At 40.6% G+C, this 18,351-nt stretch overlaps 1 pseudogene; it reads right to left on the bottom strand.

Moving 5' to 3' along the window:
• Positions 1–5,956: 5,956 nt before the first annotated feature.
• Positions 5,957–8,703, bottom strand: LOC103692262 (zinc finger HIT domain-containing protein 3 pseudogene; annotated as a pseudogene).
• Positions 8,704–18,351: the final 9,648 nt, after the last annotated feature.

The following is an 18,351-nucleotide window of genomic DNA, read 5'->3' as shown; positions in this document are numbered from 1 at the left end:
TTGCTTCCTTATGTTGGGTTTTACCATTTATTATCCTTTGTAGTGCTGGATTTGTAGAAAGATATTGTGTAAATTTGGTTTTGTCATGGAATATCTTGTTTTCTCCATCTATGTTAATTGAGAGTTTTGCAGGATACAGTAACCTGGGCTGGCATTTGTGTTCTCTTAGGGTCTGTATGACATCTGTCCAGGATCTTCTGGCTTTCATTGTTTCTGGCGAAAAGTCTGGTGTGATTCTGATAGGTCTGCCTTTATATGTTATTTGACCTTTTTCCCTTACTGCTTTTAATATTCTTTCTTTTTTTTGTGCGTTTGGTGTTTTGACTATTATATGAGGGGATGTGTTTCTTTTCTGGTCCAATCTATTTGGAGTTCTGTAGGCTTCTTGTATGCCTATGGGTATATCTTTTTTGCGTTAGGGAAGTTTTCTTCTATGATTTTGTTGAAGATATTTACTGGTCCTTTGAGCTGGGAGTCTTCACTCTCTTCTATACCTATTACCTTAGGTTTGATCTTCTCATTGAGTCCTGGATTTCCTGTATGTTTTGGATCAGTAGCTTTTTCTGCTTTACATTATCTTTGACAGTTGAGTCAATGATTTCTACGGAATCTTCTGCTCCAGAGATTCTCTCTTCCATCTCTTGTATTCTGTTGGTGAAGTTTGTATCTACAGCTCCTTGTCTCTTCTTTTGGTTTTCTATATCCAGGGTCGTTTCCACGTGTTCTTTCTTGATTGCTTCTATTTCCATTTTTAGTTCCTTCAACTGTTTGATTGTCTTTTCCTGGAATTCTTTCAGGGATTTTTGTGATTCCTCTCTGTAGGCTTCTACTTGTTTATTTATGTTTTCCTGTGTTTCTCTAAGGGAGCACTTCACGTCTTTCTTGAAGTCCTCCAGCATCATGATCAAATATGATTTTGAAACTAGATCTTGCTTTTCTGGTGTTTGAATATTCCGTGTTTGCTTTGGTGGGTGAATTGGGCTCAGATGATGCCATGTAGTCTTGGTTTCTGTTGCTTGGGTTCCTACGCTTGCCTCTCACCATCAGAGTATCTCTAGTGTTACTTTGTTCTGCTATTTCTGACAGTGGCTAGATTGTCCTATAAGCCTGTGTGTCAGGCGTGCTGTAGACCTGTTTTCCTGTTTTCTTTCAGCCAGTTATGGGGACAGAGTGTTCTGCTTTCAGGCGTGTAGTTTTTCCTATCTACAGGTCTTCAGCTGTTCCTGTGGGCCTGTGTCTTGAGTTCACTGGGCAGGTCACTTGCTGCAGAAAAGTTGGTCTTACCTGTGGTCCTGAGGCTCAAGTTTGCTCGTGGGGTGTTGCTTACCAGCTCTCTGCGGCGGCAGCAACCAGGAAGATCTGCGCCGCCCTTTCCGGTAGCTTCCGTGCACCAGGGTTCCAGATGGCATTTGATGTTTTACTCTGGCGTCCGACATGTGTGTGCAGAGTGCAGTCTCTTCTGGTTTCCCAGGTGTGTCTGCCTCTCTGAAGGTTTAGCTCTCCCTCCCATGGGATTTGGGTGCAGAGAACTGTTTATCCGGTCGGTCCCTTCAGTTTCTCGTGGTGTCTCAGACGCAGCGGACCTGCTGCTCCTGGGCCCTCCTCTACGGGAGCCCAGAGGCCATATACCTGTTCTAGAGCTTTTAGGTATGCTGTCAAGCTGCTCATATATGCTGTATCCTGTTTCTTTCTGCAGGCACTCAGAGCTATGAGTTTTCCTCTTAGCACAGCTTTCATTGTGTCCCATAAGTTTGGGTATGCTGTACCTTCAGTTTCACTAAATCTAAGAAGTCTTTAATTTCTTTCTTTATTTCTTCCTTGACCAGGTTATCATCGAGTAGAGCATTGTTCAACTTCCATGTGCATGTGGGCGTTCTGACCTTATTGTTATTGAAGCTCAGCTTTAGCCTGTGGTAGTCTGATAGGACACATGGGATTATTTCTGTCTTTCTGTATCTGTTGAGCCTTGTTTTATGACCAATTATATGGTCAGTTTTGGAGAAAGTTCCATGAAAGTACCATTTTGGAGAGTACCTTCTCCTTTTGGAGAAGAAGGTATATCCTTTTGTTTTAGGATAGAATGTTCCATAGATATCTGTTAAGTCCATTTGGGTCATGACTTTTCTTAGTCTGTCTATGTCTCTGTTTAATTTCTGTTTCCATGATCTGTCCATTGATGAGAGTGGGGTGTTGAAATCTCCTACTATTATTGTGTGAGGTGCAATGCGTGCTTTGAGCTTTAGTAAGGTTTCTTTTATGTATGTAGGTGTCCTTTTCTTTGGAGCATAGATATTTAGGATTGAGAGTTCATCTTGGTGGATTTTTCCTTTGATGAATATGAAGTGTCCTTCCTTATCTTTTTTGATGACTTTTGGTTGAAAATCGATTTTGTTCAATATTAGAATGGCTACTCCAGCTTGCTTCTTCAGACCATTTGCTTGGAAATTTGTTTTCCAGCCTTTCACTCTGAGGTAGTGCCTATCCTTGTCTCTGAGGTGTGTTTCCTGTAGGCAGCAGAATACGCAGTCCAGTTTGTTAATCTATGCCTTTTTATTGGGGATTTGAGTCCATGGATGTTGAGAGATATTAAGGAATAGTGATTATTGCTTCCTGTTATATTCGTGTTTGGATGTGAGACTATATTTGTGCCTGTCTTCTCTTTGTTTTGTTGCAAAATGATTAATTTCTTACTTTCTCTAGGGTGTAGCTTGCCTCCTTATGTTGGGCTTTACCATTTACTATCCTTTGTAGGGCTGGATTTTTAGAAAGATATTGTGTAACTTTGTTTTTGTCATGGAATATCTTGGTTTCTCCATGTATGCTAATTGAGAGTTTTGCTTGATACAGTAATTTGGACTGGCATTTTTGTTCTCTTAGGGTTTGTATGACATCTCTCCAGATCTTCTGGCTTTCATAGTCTCTGGTGAGAAGTCTGGTGTAATTCTGATAGGTCTGCCTTTATATGTTATTTGACATTTTTCCCTTACTCCTTTCAATATTCTTTCTTTGTTTTGTGCATTTGGTGTTTTGACTATTATGTGAGGGAAGGAGTTTCTTTTCTGGTCCAATCTATTTAGAGTTCTGTAGGCTTCTTGTATGTTTATGGGCATCTCTTTCTTTAGGTTAGGGAAGTTTACTTCTATGATCTTGTTGAAGATATTTAATGGTCCTTTGACTTGGGATTCTTCACTCTCTTCTATATCTATTATCTTTAGGTTTTATCTTCTCATTGTGTCATGGATTTCCTGTATGTTTTGTGCCAGTAACTTTTTCTGTTTACATTAATTTTCACAATTTTGTCGATGATTTCTATGGAATCTTCTGCTCCCTAGATTCTCTCTTCTATATCTTTCATTCTGTTTGTGATGCTTGTATCTACAGCTCCTTGTCTCTTCCTTTAGTTTTCTATATCCAGGGTTGTCTCCTTTTGTGCTTTCCTTATTGCTTCTATTTCCATTTTCAATTCCTTCACCTGTTTGATTGTGTTTTCCTGGAATTGTTAAAGGGATTTTTGTGATTCCTCTCTATAGGCATCTGCCTGTTTATTTGTGTTTTCCTGCATTTCTTTAAGGGAGTTCTTTATGTATTTCTTGATGTCCTCCATCATCATTATCAAATGTGATTTTAAATCTAGATCTTGCTTTTCTGGTGTGTTTGGATATTCAGTGTTTGCTTTTTTGGGAGAATTAGGCTCCGATGATGCCATGTAGTCTTGGTTTCTGTTGCTTGGGTTCCTGTGCTTGCCTCTTGCCATCAGTATTTTATTAATTTCATTTGAGTTAGGATCTTTTGGAGCCCAGATTGGCCTTAAACTCACTGTGTCACTTCAGAATCTTGAATTTTTTTATCCTGGTGCCTCTGTTCCCATAGGGCTGAAATTACAGACACGCATCACTGCTATTCTTATGTGGTGCTGGTTAATAGACCTAGTGCTTCATGTGTGTTAGGCAAATACAGGAGGGCCATGATATTCTTATTGATGGCTATTTCTTTGTCAGGTTAACCTTTTAGATCATACATTTTTGAACAAGGTGAGAGCATTGTCATCCAATATGGATCAGGTGCGAAACCTCTTCATCTTTCCCACAATGGTTTTCATGGTCCTTCATGGCCACATACATATTTTACTATGGGTCTAGGATGTATTTTTTTTAAAGTAACACTATCAGTTTTTAGTTCAAATGGATACATTTGGTATTTATGATGTAACTCTGAACTGTACAAGAAATAAAATTTAGAGCCACCATCTAAATATAAATAGACAACTTTGTGATTTTGTTTTTAAGTATTTTATGTATGTAAGAGTTTTCCATACATATATATGGCTGTGCACCACATGCGTACATTGCCTTCAGAGGCCAGAAGAGGGTGTCAGATCCTCTGAAACTAATTAGAGTTGTAAGAAGTCAAGTGGGTGCTGAAAATTGAGGTCCTCCAGAGAAGCGGTCAGTGCTCTTAACTGCTGAGCCATCTCTTCAGGGCTACAAGTTTCCTCTTCCTGAAGGCTGTGCAGCAAGCCATGTGATAGAGGAAGACCCACATGTACTCAGCTGTCTTGAAAACAACCTCCTCCCAGGAGCCTCATAGGGCAGGCAGCTTGAGCAAAAAGCACATTCAGAGCCGGTTATAGCTGTCTCCCGAGAGACACAACCAGAGGATGTCACATACAGAGGCAAATGCTAGGAGCAATCCTTTGAACTGAGAATGGAATCCCCATTGGCGGAATTAGAGAAAGGATTGAAATAGGTGAAGGGGCTTGCAACCCCATAAGTACAACAATGCCGACCAACCAGAGCTCCCAGGGACTAAACCACTATCCATGGACTGACCCATGGCTCCAACTGCATATGTAGCAGAGGATGGCCTTGTTGGGGACCAATGGAAGGAGAAGCCCTTGGTTCTGCCAAGGCTGGCCCACCTCCCATTGTAGGGGGAATGTTGGGGGTAGCAAGAAAGGGGTGGATGAGGAGGGGAAGACTGTTGTAGAAGAAGGGGAGGGGGATAGGATAGGGGGCTTATGTCTGGGAAACCGGGAAAGGGAATAACATTTGAAATGTAAAGAAAAAAAATCCTTGTTTTGGGATGGTTCCACGATTCTTTTTTTTTTTTAATTTAGAGAATACTTTATTAGTTTTTGTAATCAAACCCACGTAGATAAGACCTTACATATTTAATACAGTGCGTTACCCCTGTACAAATGGAAAAAAACTTAAGTTCAACATTTCTAGACCAATATGGCTGTTAATTTCTGTACAGTGCCAACTCAACACAGTAAACGGGGATACTTTTTTCCAAAGTTGACAGCACAGCTAAAGTTTCCAAAAATTCAAATTATATATCTGTATATATATATATATTTATATTTATATAAAAAGACCAATAATAGCCGTGTGTTATGCATCAACAGCAGCAACAGCTTTTCCAGGTTCTGCAGTCATCTGAACAAAACTGTAGAGACATCCAGCACACTCCATTAAAAAAAAAAAGTAAAAAAAACAAAACCCGAGAAAACAGCACAGTTCTGTTACTCTTGTGGTACCTGGCACCATTTTTTTTAAAAATTAGCTTCTCAATCATCATCTGGAAAGAAAACATTCTGAGCAACATCATTAAAAACAGCTCTGATAAAGCACGGTCACTACTACGTATCATAAAGCAGGTACAAGCTATTTTACATCCACAGAGGTATGATACAGTACTGTCCTACATCTATAATACTAGAGGATACAATTTAAAAGGCATTATTTGAAACTTGATTCTACTTTTCCAGCAGAGGGCCCAAAGGATGGTGTGACACAGCTTTGTAAAGAAACATACTCTAGACAGGATTTCCTTTCACTAGTGGCACAGTTCTAAGGATTCATTCTCTCCATGAATGTCAGCTAAAACCGTTATTAAAAAAATGAAATATCCCTAAAACAAAACTGTATAACCACCGGATTCACATGAAGATGACCTAGTGGAGACAAGCTGGTTCCACGATTCTTAAACAGCAGTCTGCAAGCTACACGAACAAGGGCTCGTGCATGCAGACTCTCATCGGCTTTGCTTTGCTGTCTCCCTGATCGAGGCTAATCATCAGGTGACTAAGGTGCAGGTTGATCTGTAAACTTCTTAAAGCTTCCGATTCACCTAGGTTCTTTAAATTCTGCCAACACTTCTTCCTCATCACTGTTGAGGAAATCAGCTACAGAGGAGTTATCATCTTTGTTTTCCTCAGACCTTATAGGAGCCACTGTTCTTTTCTCAACAGGATGAAAGCTTCAGAGTTGCATTGCTCTTTGTGCTTCTGGAAATAGGTGAACAAACAGTAGGGCACACAGCAAGCTGGGAAGCGGTATTTCTAGCTTCTCCAAACATATCACACAGACTGCAGTCCTACTATTTAGTGATGCCAAGACTTCCCAGAAGACTCCATGCTCCTCTAGGATGCAATTTTTTCTGGAATCATTATTCTCCAAGTTGAAATTAGAGTTGTTGGATGAGTTTTCTGTTTGGGGGTTTGGTTCTGCTTTCTTATTAGTTAGTTCTATGGATCCCTAAGAGGTTGAAACATGAGGGACAACTCTGACCTCTTGAAAACACAGCACTTTGGGAAAGATGGTCCTAGCATAGCTGCGTGAAGCCCATGAATGGCTCTCCTTTAGCAGACAGTAGCAAATTAAGCCCCGGTGAAAGGAAAGTAATAGACCTGGAAGAGGTCTGTTGAATTAATTATGGAGTAAAAATTTTATTCTGATACTTGATTCTGGATAGAGGAATAGTAACTACACCTGAGGTCGTGCTAATAGACTAGATTGCAACATTACATACTTACAGGTCATTTGTCATCATTTTCCAAGCTCCAGTAGCCTATTATTGTCATTTTGTTTTCATCAGAACAGGAGGACATTTTCACCAAACTATGCAAAAGAACATGAACATCCACCTAATCAGATCCTCTAACAAGTTTCAGATGTAATTAGGACTAACATGTCCCTCTCTCAGTTTGTCTGAGTCACGGTCTCACTACATATCCCTAGTGACCTGGAATGCCTATAAGTAGATCACACTGTGACCTTCATGTATTGGGATTACAGCTGTGCACCCCTAAGCCTGGCCCTCTCCCTTCCTTTGAACCTTTAGCTAAGAAAATAAGTCTCCTTCCACACAGAACTATTCTCTGAAATGAATGGCTCTCGTCCCACAAATTAGGGACTCTCTCGAAAAATGTGTCAAACGTCTACTGTTGCTTCCAGCTTCTTAGTCTGTCTAGTTCAGAATTATAGTGCTTGACATGGACAGCTTTACACCTTTGTATGGTCTCATGCATCTTTCCTTTTACCTGTCATTTCTAGTTCTATGTCATTCTTTACATCATTCTGTATCTAAACGTTCTTTAAACTTCCTGTGTTTAAATGATAAGGAAACACACCCTGATTAAGACTAGATTACATGCTTTTAAACTTTTAATTCTGCTGGAGGCTAGTTAATTTTATTCATTTAAAATTAGTATTAAAGAATTTCAATAAAGGTTATATAATATATGTAGCTCATATATATACATATATGTGTGTGTGTATGTGCGTGTGCGTGTGCATGTGTGCGTGCGTGCGTGTGTGTGTGTGTGTGTGTGTGTGTGTGTGTGTGTGTGTGTGTGTAACTGACTTTTCAACATTTGGTTTTTGTTTTTAGCTCCTAAAATCTTTACTACTCTGAGGAATACAATATTAACATCAGAGACAGATTTTTGTTGTTGTATAATCATGTAACTGAAGATTAAATATACATTTTCATTTACCTTAAATCAGGTAAATCACAGAGTACAGTGGTGTGATATTTTTAATTGTAAAAGTTAGTATCATGAGATTCTGGAAAAGTATTAGCAACTGAAGCTTATTTTTTGAGTATTTAAAAGTTTCACCTAAAACTGACTGCACAAGTATACATCAAACTGAAAAAACCCTGGGAATATGTTTCCTATACCTACATGTTGCCATTGACCTGAATCCAAACACATCAGCCAACAGTAGGAGTCAGAAACCCAGTGTGTTCCCAGCTGTGCGCAAACGCAGTGCAAACAACAGGGAGTGATGGATTGGTCTGTGAACATGGATAACAAGTCCTCATTGTTGTGGATCACCAACAGTAGCAGAGGTCAAACCTCAAAAGACAAACTCGACCTAGAACAGGGTCTGAAATGAGGTCTGTGCCATGTCAACACCTGAGAGGAAAGCCTTTGGGCATCATAGTGAAGGGAAATTGCTCAAGGAATTGTCAGAACTGATCATACATTGGGGAAGAGGAACAATGCATAAAAGTTCATGAGAAAAGTAGAGGCCAGAGGCACAGGCAGATGTTTTAGTAAAAAGTTTGTTCTAGTTTTCAGTGAAGCCCATGACAGCTGTTATTTCATGATTTAGTTTGAGGACATTAGTAGTGGCATGGCCCAAAATACACAAGACTTGGGAGCAAGTATCCTCTTCTCTTTGACTTGGATTTGTGTCACGGCTGTAGCCTTTCAATAAGTATGGGAAAATGTCATGTTCCCTTGACCAGAAAGAATCATTATTAAACAGCACTCTGCCTTGGAGTTGACAGCAGTTATCACTGGCTGAAGGACCTCTTCCTTCTTACCTTAAACCTACTTTCAGACAGCATACCAAAGATCCCAGGAGTCAAAGAAGCTTTTGTCTTCAGTTCTGCACAAATAGTGTGAGTCATTTGAAATAAAAATTCTACATTAATATGCACAGAATTGACCGAGGAGGCCCAAAACATTTTCACCCATGATCTTCAGACTGATACCATCCTGTAAAACATTAAAAATTTAATCTCCTCAGTAATATCTGTCAAGTGTTCCAGTCCCTTCTAAAGTCTTTAATAACACTGTTTCCACAAGGTTGTTAATAATTATGCTTTTTAGTTCCTTGTGATTGTTCTTCACAGTTGACTATGCCAAAAGAATCACGTGCATAAATGCATGCTAAGCTTAAGGAGGGAAGATGAATGTTGAATATACAGAGGCTCAGAGCATGCATGTTATGTCCTTGTCCTCCTGCAGTGTGTTGACTTTGAGCTGGATTCAATGCTGGGAAGACAGAACCATTCCCATTCACCTTGCTAACTCTTTCTTCTCTGTTTCTTTGCTGCTAGTTTGTTCTCTGATAGCATTCTATGCTCTTCACCTTTACGAATTCCCCATAAATATTTAAATTCTCTGTTAAATACTTAATGTTAACTCCTGGAAGTAGTATGCATTCATTCTCTTTATTTTTATTTGTTCAATCTGCCCCTGTGCAGATGTCAGAGGAAAACTGGCAAATTTTAGTTTTCTCCTTCTACAATGTGGGTTCCATGGGTTGAAGGCTCAGTTCTGATAGAGCCTTATTTCACTTTTTTGAAGAACCATGAGGAAGTAGATGCTTTGAGCCAACAAGAGAGGAGGTTCCTGAGGAAAGAGGAGAGGTGTCAAAGACTCTTCTGTACAATGAAGTCTCCACATGTTATCCTAAGGACTTGCTTTTTCCAGGAAAAAGCAAACTTTTGAGGAAAACTTCCTTGGGTTTTGGAGTATGTTCATTTAAACTCCTGAAGTCAAGTAGACAGCCTCTGTCTGAACTTTCACCTGGAGAAAACTACACATCAAATTTTGTATGAATAAAAGAAATTTATACCAATGAAAACCTTAAATTTGTCTCAAAATAAATTTTTTACCAATGTAAAAAAATGTAACTTTAACTTTGTATCAATTATAAAAATTTCTATCAGTTAAGATGATGGCTCTACAATTAGTTCTACCTATTTCCTCCCTGTTCACATTTATGACCATTCCCAAATTCCCTTGAATGACAACTTTTCTATAATTTAAAATAACCATGGCCAGACCCCCAAACCCAGGGAATTGGGCTGACAACTCTCCATAACTTCTTCTGGCTGAACAGGGATGATGAAAAATTCTTTAAAGGGTATGGGTAGGAAAATTACACATTTGGTTAGACTTAGAAAGCTGATTTAATAGCTGTTATTCAGTCTCTGTATGCTTAGAAGGCTCAGGAAAGACTCAGAGGTTGACTGAGGTTCTGACTGGATCAGTCTGAAAGGTGGAATGAGAAATTCTGCTCCTTGCTTGAGCATGTAAAAGACAGCTGTCTTTTTCAAGAGTTCATTTTAATAATAACCAATTAATAAGATTTCATTTATGTCATGTGAAAGATGGTACAAAGAATCTTTACCAGTCTTGTTTGGTTCTCTTGAATTTTTCTAGTTCTTCAGTAGGTCTTCTTCCATACAACTGATTCATATAACTCTGGAAGGGGTCTAGAGCCTATTTTCTTTTCTCATCAATACAAATGTAGAGCCTTTCTCCCGAAACAGCATGTCCTTGAGCCAGTAACCAGAAGAAGCTTTAGCTTGACCTCTCCTCCAGGGGAATAATAATATAACCACAAAACTAAAAATCACACCATTTTGATAATTAAAATGATTTAAAGCAAATAAAGCAAACTAAATGAATAGTGTATGAGCCTATTTTTAAACTTCTAATATGCCATGTAAGGAATATTGAACCCAAAATTCCCATGGAGACCACTTACAAAGAATTCGAGTAATCTCGTAAGTCTTTAAAACTTCTCTAAAGTATTTTTTCATTCAATCTCCCTTCTATCCTTAAAACTCTTTTGTTAGAGCCATGGCTCCAGTGCATATGTAGCAGAGGCACCAATAGGAGGAGAAGCCCTTGGTCCTGCTAAGGCTCAACCCCCCCAGTGTAGGGGAATGTCAGGGTGGGGAGGAAGGAAGGGGTGGGTGGTTAGGTGGGGAACACCCTTATAGAAGAAGGGGAATGGGAAAGGGGATAACAATTGAAATGTAAATTTAAAAAATCCAAAAAAAATTATAAAAAATAAAGATGACCTCAACTAGAAAAAAAAACTCTTTTGTTTATTGTGTAAGTCTATTTATAGGCTTCTAATCTGTCATGTCAGGAATATTGAATATAGAATTCTTGGGAAGTCCATGTTTGAATATTTGAGTAGTCTTTTAAGACTTCTATGAATCTTCTTTCATTCAATCTAGCCTGTATCTGTGGTTGGAGGAAGCAGTCTTTCTCTCTGCCCTTTTCCAGTTCACAGTAGGAAATTCTATCCATAAGTTGAGGCTCCCTTGAGTTGTTTGTTTAAGCTTGAACCACCATGTGACTACTCTGGCTGAGAAACCACTTTCACCCCTCCTACAATACTCCATCCTCTCCATCCCTTCTCCTCTGAGTGAGTAGGGGCCTCCTGGGTATTCCCCAAGAAACCCTGCCACTTTGTCTCTTCTAGGTTAGGTGATTCCTCTGTCCCTGAGGCCTGACAAGGCAGCACAACTAAGAGAACATATCGGTCAAATATAGCCCTGGTTGACATGGGAACACCATTTATTTAGGCAATCCTGTGATCTTGTTGAGTTTTGGTATTACAGGCACGTGCCACTAAGCCTGGAATGTTCTTTTTCCTTCTCATTTTCTGTTTTCCTTCCTTCCTTCCTTCCTTCCTTCCTTCCTTCCTCCCTCCCTCCCTTCCTTCCTTCCTTCCTTCTTTCCTCCCTCCTTACCTCCCTTCCTTACTTTCCTCCCTCTCCTTCCCTCAATCCCTATAACCCTCCTCTTCAGTAAATAAAGGAAGTCTTCTTTCAAATAAGACCATTCTCAGAACTGAATGGCTTTCCTCCCACAAATCCTTGACCTGTTTCAAAATATGTATCTCTGTCTATTGTAGCTTCCAATTTCTTATTTTGTTCTTGTTAGGTTGGGGCCATGTTGGGCAGTAAAACTATGCCAGAAAGCTTGGTAAGGTATAGTGGGTTTGACCCAGAGACATGGTGGGCACACACCTGAGACTTAGATGACTCCCTACTCCCTGACAGATTCTTGGCATGGAACATGTGCCATACACCTAATATAAGGAATCATGACTTGTGGTCATCTAGGCCCAAAACAGAGATACTCAGAGGCCCTGAGGGTTTAACCAATAACCTTGCCTTCCCAGACATTCTTCCCTGCAAAAGGTATTTAATCTTTAGTCCACCCTGAGAAGTTAGTATGATATAGCATGTACCCATTTTCCATCATGATCAGCCAAACAGTTTAGAGCCATGGACTCTCTCTTGCATCTACCACCACCATGGGGAGCATGTAGAAGGTCTTCAACTTACAGAGCTGCAGCTTAATTCTCCTGCAGAAGGCCTCTCTGTGCTCCTAGACAACTGTGGTCACGCTAAGGGCAACTACAGAAGCTCCCCTTTTCCCCTTGGTCAAGGCTAGCTGCCAGCCTCTGCCCTCCTGGTTCCAGGTTCTGACTCGATTCTTGGCTCTTTTGCAACTCCCAGCTGTACCTGGATGTCCAAGAATCTGAGACCCCCTCAGCCCAGGCCTTTCCATAGTCCAGGCCTTCGGAGGCAGAACCAGCTCCAGCTTTCCCATATCTTAGACTGCATTTCCCATCCCTACAGTGGGCGTCCCTGAAGCTGAGCACCTGTCCTGAAACAGCGTGTGTGTATGTGTGTGTGTGTGTGTGTGTGTGTGTGTGTGTGTGTGTGTGTGTGTGTGTTTCTATGTGTGTGTTTTTTCATGTGTGCATGTGTGTGGGTAATTGTGCACATGGAGGATTGAAAAGGATGTCAAAAATGATCATTTTAACATGTTTTTGTATCAGAGTCTAAGTCAAATCCCTCAAATACTGCTCAATCTTTTAGGGTTGGAGTTAGAGCTAGGCCCAAACTTTCGAGCCATCAACCCTTTTCCCAGCTCCATTATTCACGACTTCATATTCAATTTAAATATAAATGATGGCAAATATGAGAATAGTTCATAGACATATTTGTATTATGGCTTCCCATTGGATTTTGAAGGATTACCCCACTGCCAATACAGAGTCTATCAGAACTGTGAAGTCTCCTTCCATCTCATCACCAGCTTTAGAAGGAATCTGCTTTCTCCTTTTAAGGTCTGTATGTTTCTGCCGCTCTGAAATCCAATGAGGAAATCATGTGGTGAGAATGCAATTGCCCCTCTCTTTTCTGGGAACATCTGCTTCCTTAGTGTGCTGGATGCACAAATGCCAATATTTCTTCAATTTCACAAATTCTTCCTTTTTGACTTCCCTGCATGTTTCAGAAGAAAATAAGTAGGCTACCTGTGTCTGTCTGTATATCTTTCTCATGTCACCCCACTCCTTCTTCTGAGCCCTAACATTTTCATTCTGCTTTTGAGCATTGAACTGATACTCAAGATTTTTTTTTTATTAACTTGAGTATTTCTTATTTACATTTCGAGTGTTATTCCCTTTCCCGGTTTCCGGGCAAACATCCCCTAATCCCTCCCCCTCCCCTTCTTTATGGGTGTTCCCCTCCCCATCCTCCCCCCATTGCCGCCCTCCCCCCAACAATCTAGTTCACTGGGGGTTCAGTCTTAGCAGGACCCAGGGCTTCCCCTTCCACTGGTGCTCTTACTAGGATATTCATTGCTTCCTATGAGATCAGAGTCCAGGGTCAGTCCATGTATAGTCTTTAGGTAGTGGCTTAGTCCCTGGAAGCTCTGGTTGCTTGGCATTGTTGTATATATGGGGTCTCGAGCCCCTTCGAGCTCTTCCAGTTCTTTCTCTGATTCCTTCAATGGGGGTCCTATTCTCAGTTCAGTGGTTTGCTGCTGGCATTCGCCTCTGTATTTGTTGTATTCTGGCTGTGTCTCTCAGGAGAGATCTACATCCGGTTCCTGTCAGCCTGCCCTTCTTTGCTTCATCCATCTTGTCTAATTGGATGGCTGTATATGTATGGGCCACATGTGGGGCAGGCTCTGAATGGGTGTTCCTTCTGTGTCTGTTTTAATCTTTGCCTCTCTATTCCCTGCCAAGGGTATTCTTGTTCCCCTTTTAAAGAAGGACTGAAGCATCCACATTTTGATCATCCGTCTTGAGTTTCATGTGTTCTAGGCATCTAGGGTAATTCAAGCATTTGGGCTAATAGCCACTTATCAATGAGTGCATACCATGTGTGTTTTTCTGTGATTGGGTTACCTCACTCAGGATGATATTTTCCAGTTCCATCCATTTGCCTAAGAATTTCATAAAGTCATTGTTTTTGATAGCTGAGTAATATTCCATTGTGTAGATGTACCGCATTTTCTGTATCCATTCCTCTGTTGAAGGGCATCTGGCTTCTTTCCAGCTTCTGGCTATTATAAATAAGGCTGCGATGAACATAGTGGAGCACGTGTCTTTTTTATATGTTGGGGCATCTTTTGGGTATATGCCCAAGAGAGGTGGTATAGCTGGATCCTCAGGCAGTTCAATGTCCAATTTTCTGAGGAACCTCCAGACTGATTTCCAGAATGGTTGTACCAGTCTGCAATCCCACCAACAATGGAGGAGTGTTCCTCTTTCTCCGCATCCTCGCCAGCATTTGCTGTCACATGGATACTCAAGATTTTTATATGGTTCATTAACTTAATGCTTTCTTAAAATATTTCCTTCTCTCTTCATCTTTTTTTTCTTCATTTTTACCTAATGATGTTAACCCAGTGCCAAATACCATTCAACCCACATTAAGATCCAGTAAATTTAACAGTCATTTACTCATTTAATAAACATGTCATGAAAATTCACACACACACACACACACACACACACACACACACACACACACACCCCTTTATAAAGATTATCCTTTCAAAACTATAGTTCTTCAAACAAATTTGTGTGATGCCAGTGTGGATCTCATGAGTAGAACTGGGCTATAGATCTGGTGGCATGGAACATAGTTCAAACTCTCCTCTTCTTTCACAAAACATTTTGATTGCCTTGTTCCACACTGTAAGACCTTCTGAAATGCTTCTTCTTTGGCTGTCCCTTCTTACCACACTTTTAAAATAAATCCATCCTTTGAGAGTTAGTGCTTTCTCTACTGTGACGTAACTCTGAAGTAAATTATGCAATGATCTGTGTTTGCTGTCCCAGCAGAATAATTCATTATTGAATATTCAAATCAAACACCTAGGAACAGAGTAATGTGTATGCTGACCAGCAATATGTAGAAACATTAGGTCAGAAGACGAGGAAGGACCAATCGTATTCTAGTATAAAGCTTTCTGAGGATGTGGTTGGTTCTTAGATGACAGACATTTGCAGGAGCTACAGACCCCAGTCAGGGATCTTTTTCAGACATCAAGTTCCAAGAGAAGCAACTACAGTTGCTCCACAGTTAATCGTCCCCTTGTTCTTTTCAATAAAATATGACTGTAAACTGCTGGAGGTTAGTGGCAAAGTCATTTTATATTTGCATCGACAGTCCCCATCTGAAACATGCTCAGATCTGGTTCCAACTGAATGTATGGCAAACAGATGCTTCATCTTCAGACTATAGCTCCGAGTAGTTTGCCGGCTTCCTGCTAGCACCTTTGATGAACAAGCTGCTGCTGAAGTTGAGCTGTGCAAGCTTGCTTTTATAACAAATCCTGTTTTAACAGACTCCTGCTGAAATCATACATTGATAACTTGGGAAGAAAAGGAGTAAATAGAACTTAGGTTTCTTCAAAACATTATTTGTGTTTTAAAGTGTGCTTTTAATAGACAAAAGCAAATTTTCTTTTTTACAACAGCTTTAAAAAAACATTTTATTTGTTATTTTGGAATTTCAGGTCATGCATCTTTATCCCGCTCACCTCCCAGCTCTTACATACCATTCTACCACTCTTGAAATGACTAAAAAAAAAAGGAAAAATAAATAAATCTTGCTTTGTAAGATATTGTAAGTTACATTATGACGGAGGATATTCTTTTGTTCACACAGTTTCACTTAGAAATTTTCATTGCAAAGTGTCATTGGTGTGGTCCAAGGCCTCTGGTTCCTGCACCCTATCAATACTGGATCCAAATTGAGGTTTCTCCCATAGATCCTGTTGTCCTGTGTCATTGAGATCCTGCAGATTTTCTTCTGTAGCATCAGTGGTTCATAGATGGGGTAGATGTTGGAGTGGACCTATTCAAAGCCCTGAATATGGATCTGCATGGTTGTTGAGTTGGTTTTCTTTCCAGCTCTCCAGTAATGCTCTGGTGAGTGGTGGAGTCCACTCTCAGGAATGCAGAAACCAGTGAGGTTTGGGCACTAGTTCTGTGCAGCCATTGGACATGAACATGGAACCAGGCTACAGCTTAGACCAGGGAGATTTGTATTGCCTTCAGTGGTAACAGGGGCACAGATGTAGACACAGATCCTTAATGGTGTTGGGCCATGGGCCTAGAACAGTCTGTGGCAGTACCATTTGCTGGGACTTCACCATGGTCTGAGTTAGCAAGACAGGTTTTACTCAGCCATTACTAGCTACCTTCATATCTTTAGTTCTGTCTTACTTCATTATGCACAAACCATTCTACCTCTTTGAACCACTTACTTGATCATCTTAGATCTACTTAGGCCTCTTGGAGTTTTCAATCCATCAGTGCAGTTAAATATATTTCTTTTTTTTTAAATCTTTATTAACTTGAGCATTTCTTATTTACATTTCGATTGTTATTCCCCTTCCTGGTTTCCGGGCCAACATTCCCTAACCCCTAACCCTCACCTTCTATATGGGCTTCCCCTCCCCATCCTCCCCCCATTACCGCCCTCCCCCCAACAATCCCGTTTACTGGGGGTTCAGTCTTGGCAGGACCAAGGGCTTCCCCTTCCACTGGTGCTCTTACTAGGATATTCATTGCTACCTATGAGGTTGGAGCCCAGGGTCAGTCCATGTATAGTCTTTGGGTAGTGGCTTAGTCCCTGGAAGCTCTGGTTGCTTGGCATTCTTGTTCATATGGGGTCTCCAGCCACTTCAAGCTCTTCCAGTCCTTTCTCTGATTCCTTCAATGGGGGTCCCATTCTCAGTTCAGTGGTTTGCTGCTGGCATTTGCCTCTGTATTTGCTGTATTCTGGCTGTGTCTCTCAGGAGAGATCTACATCCGGCTCCTGTCGGTCTGCACTTCTTTGCTTCATCCATCTTGTCTAGTTTGGTGGCTGTATATGTATGGGCCACATGTGGGGCAGGCTCTTAATGGGTGTTCCTTCTGCCTCTGTTCTAAAGTTTGCCTCCCTATTCCCTGCTGAGGGTATTCTTGTTCCCTTTTTAAAGAAGGAGTGAAGCATTCACATTTTGATCATCTGTCTTGAGTTTCATGTGTTCTGTACATCTAGGGTAATTCAAGCATTTGGGCTACTAGCCACTTATCAATGAGTGCATACCATGTGTGTTTTTCTGTGATTGGGTTACCTCACTTAGGATGATATTTTCCAGTTCCGTCCATTTGCCTATGAATTTCATAAAGTCATTGTTTTTGATAGCTGAGTAGTACTCCATTGTGTAGATATACCACATTTTTTGAATCCATTCCTCTGTTGAAGGGCATCTGAGTTCTTTCCAGCTTCTGGCTATTATAAATGAGGCTGCTATGAACATAGTGGAGCATGTGTCTTTTTTATATGTTGGGGCGTCTTTTGGGTATATGCCCAAGAGAGGTATAGCTGGATCCTCAGGTAGTTCAATGTCCAATTTTCTGAGGAACCTCCAGACTGATTTCCAGAATGGTTGTACCAGTCTGCAATCCCACCAACAATGGAGGAGTGTTCCTCTTTCTCCACATCCTTGCCAGCATTTGCTGTCACCTGAGTTTTTTTATCTTAGCCATTCTCACTGGTGTGAGGTAAAATCTCAGGGTTGTTTTGATTTGCATTTCCCTTAAGACTAAAGATGTTGAACATTTCTTTAGATGTTTCTCAGTCATTCAGCATTCCTCAGCATGAAATCTTTGTTTAGCTCTGAACCCCATTTTTTAGTATATGTGCTGCAGAAGCGAGCAGAACCCCATTTTTCCTTTTTTTCTTTATTTATTTGAGTATTTCTTATGTACCTTTCGAATGTTATTCCCATTCCTGGTTTCCAGGCCAACATCCCCCTAACTTCTCCCCCTCCCCTTCTGTATGCCTGCTTCCCTCCCCATCCTCCCCCCAACAATCACGTTCACTGGGGGTTCAGTCTTAGTAGGACCAAGGGCTTCCCCTTCCACTGGTGCTCTTACTAGGCTAGAACCCCATTTTTTTAATAGGGTTATTTGTCTCCCTACGATCTAACTTCTTGAGTTCTTTGTATATTTAAGCCCTCTATCTGTTGTAGGATTGGTAAAGATCTTTTCCCAATCTGTTGGTTGCCGTTTTGTCCTAACAACAGTGTCCTTTGCCTTACAGAAGCTTTGCAGTTTTATGAGATCCCATTTGTCGATTCTTGATCTTAGAGCATAAGCCATTGGTGTTTTGTTCAGGAAATTTTTTCCAGTGCCCATGTGTTCCAGATGCTTCCCTAGTTTT

This window comes from Rattus norvegicus, chromosome 4 (assembly GCF_021556685.1).
Source record: "Rattus norvegicus strain SHRSP/BbbUtx chromosome 4, alternate assembly SHRSP_T2T, whole genome shotgun sequence".
Lineage (NCBI taxonomy): Eukaryota > Metazoa > Chordata > Mammalia > Rodentia > Muridae > Rattus > Rattus norvegicus.
This window is presented reverse-complemented; position numbering and strand designations above follow the sequence as displayed.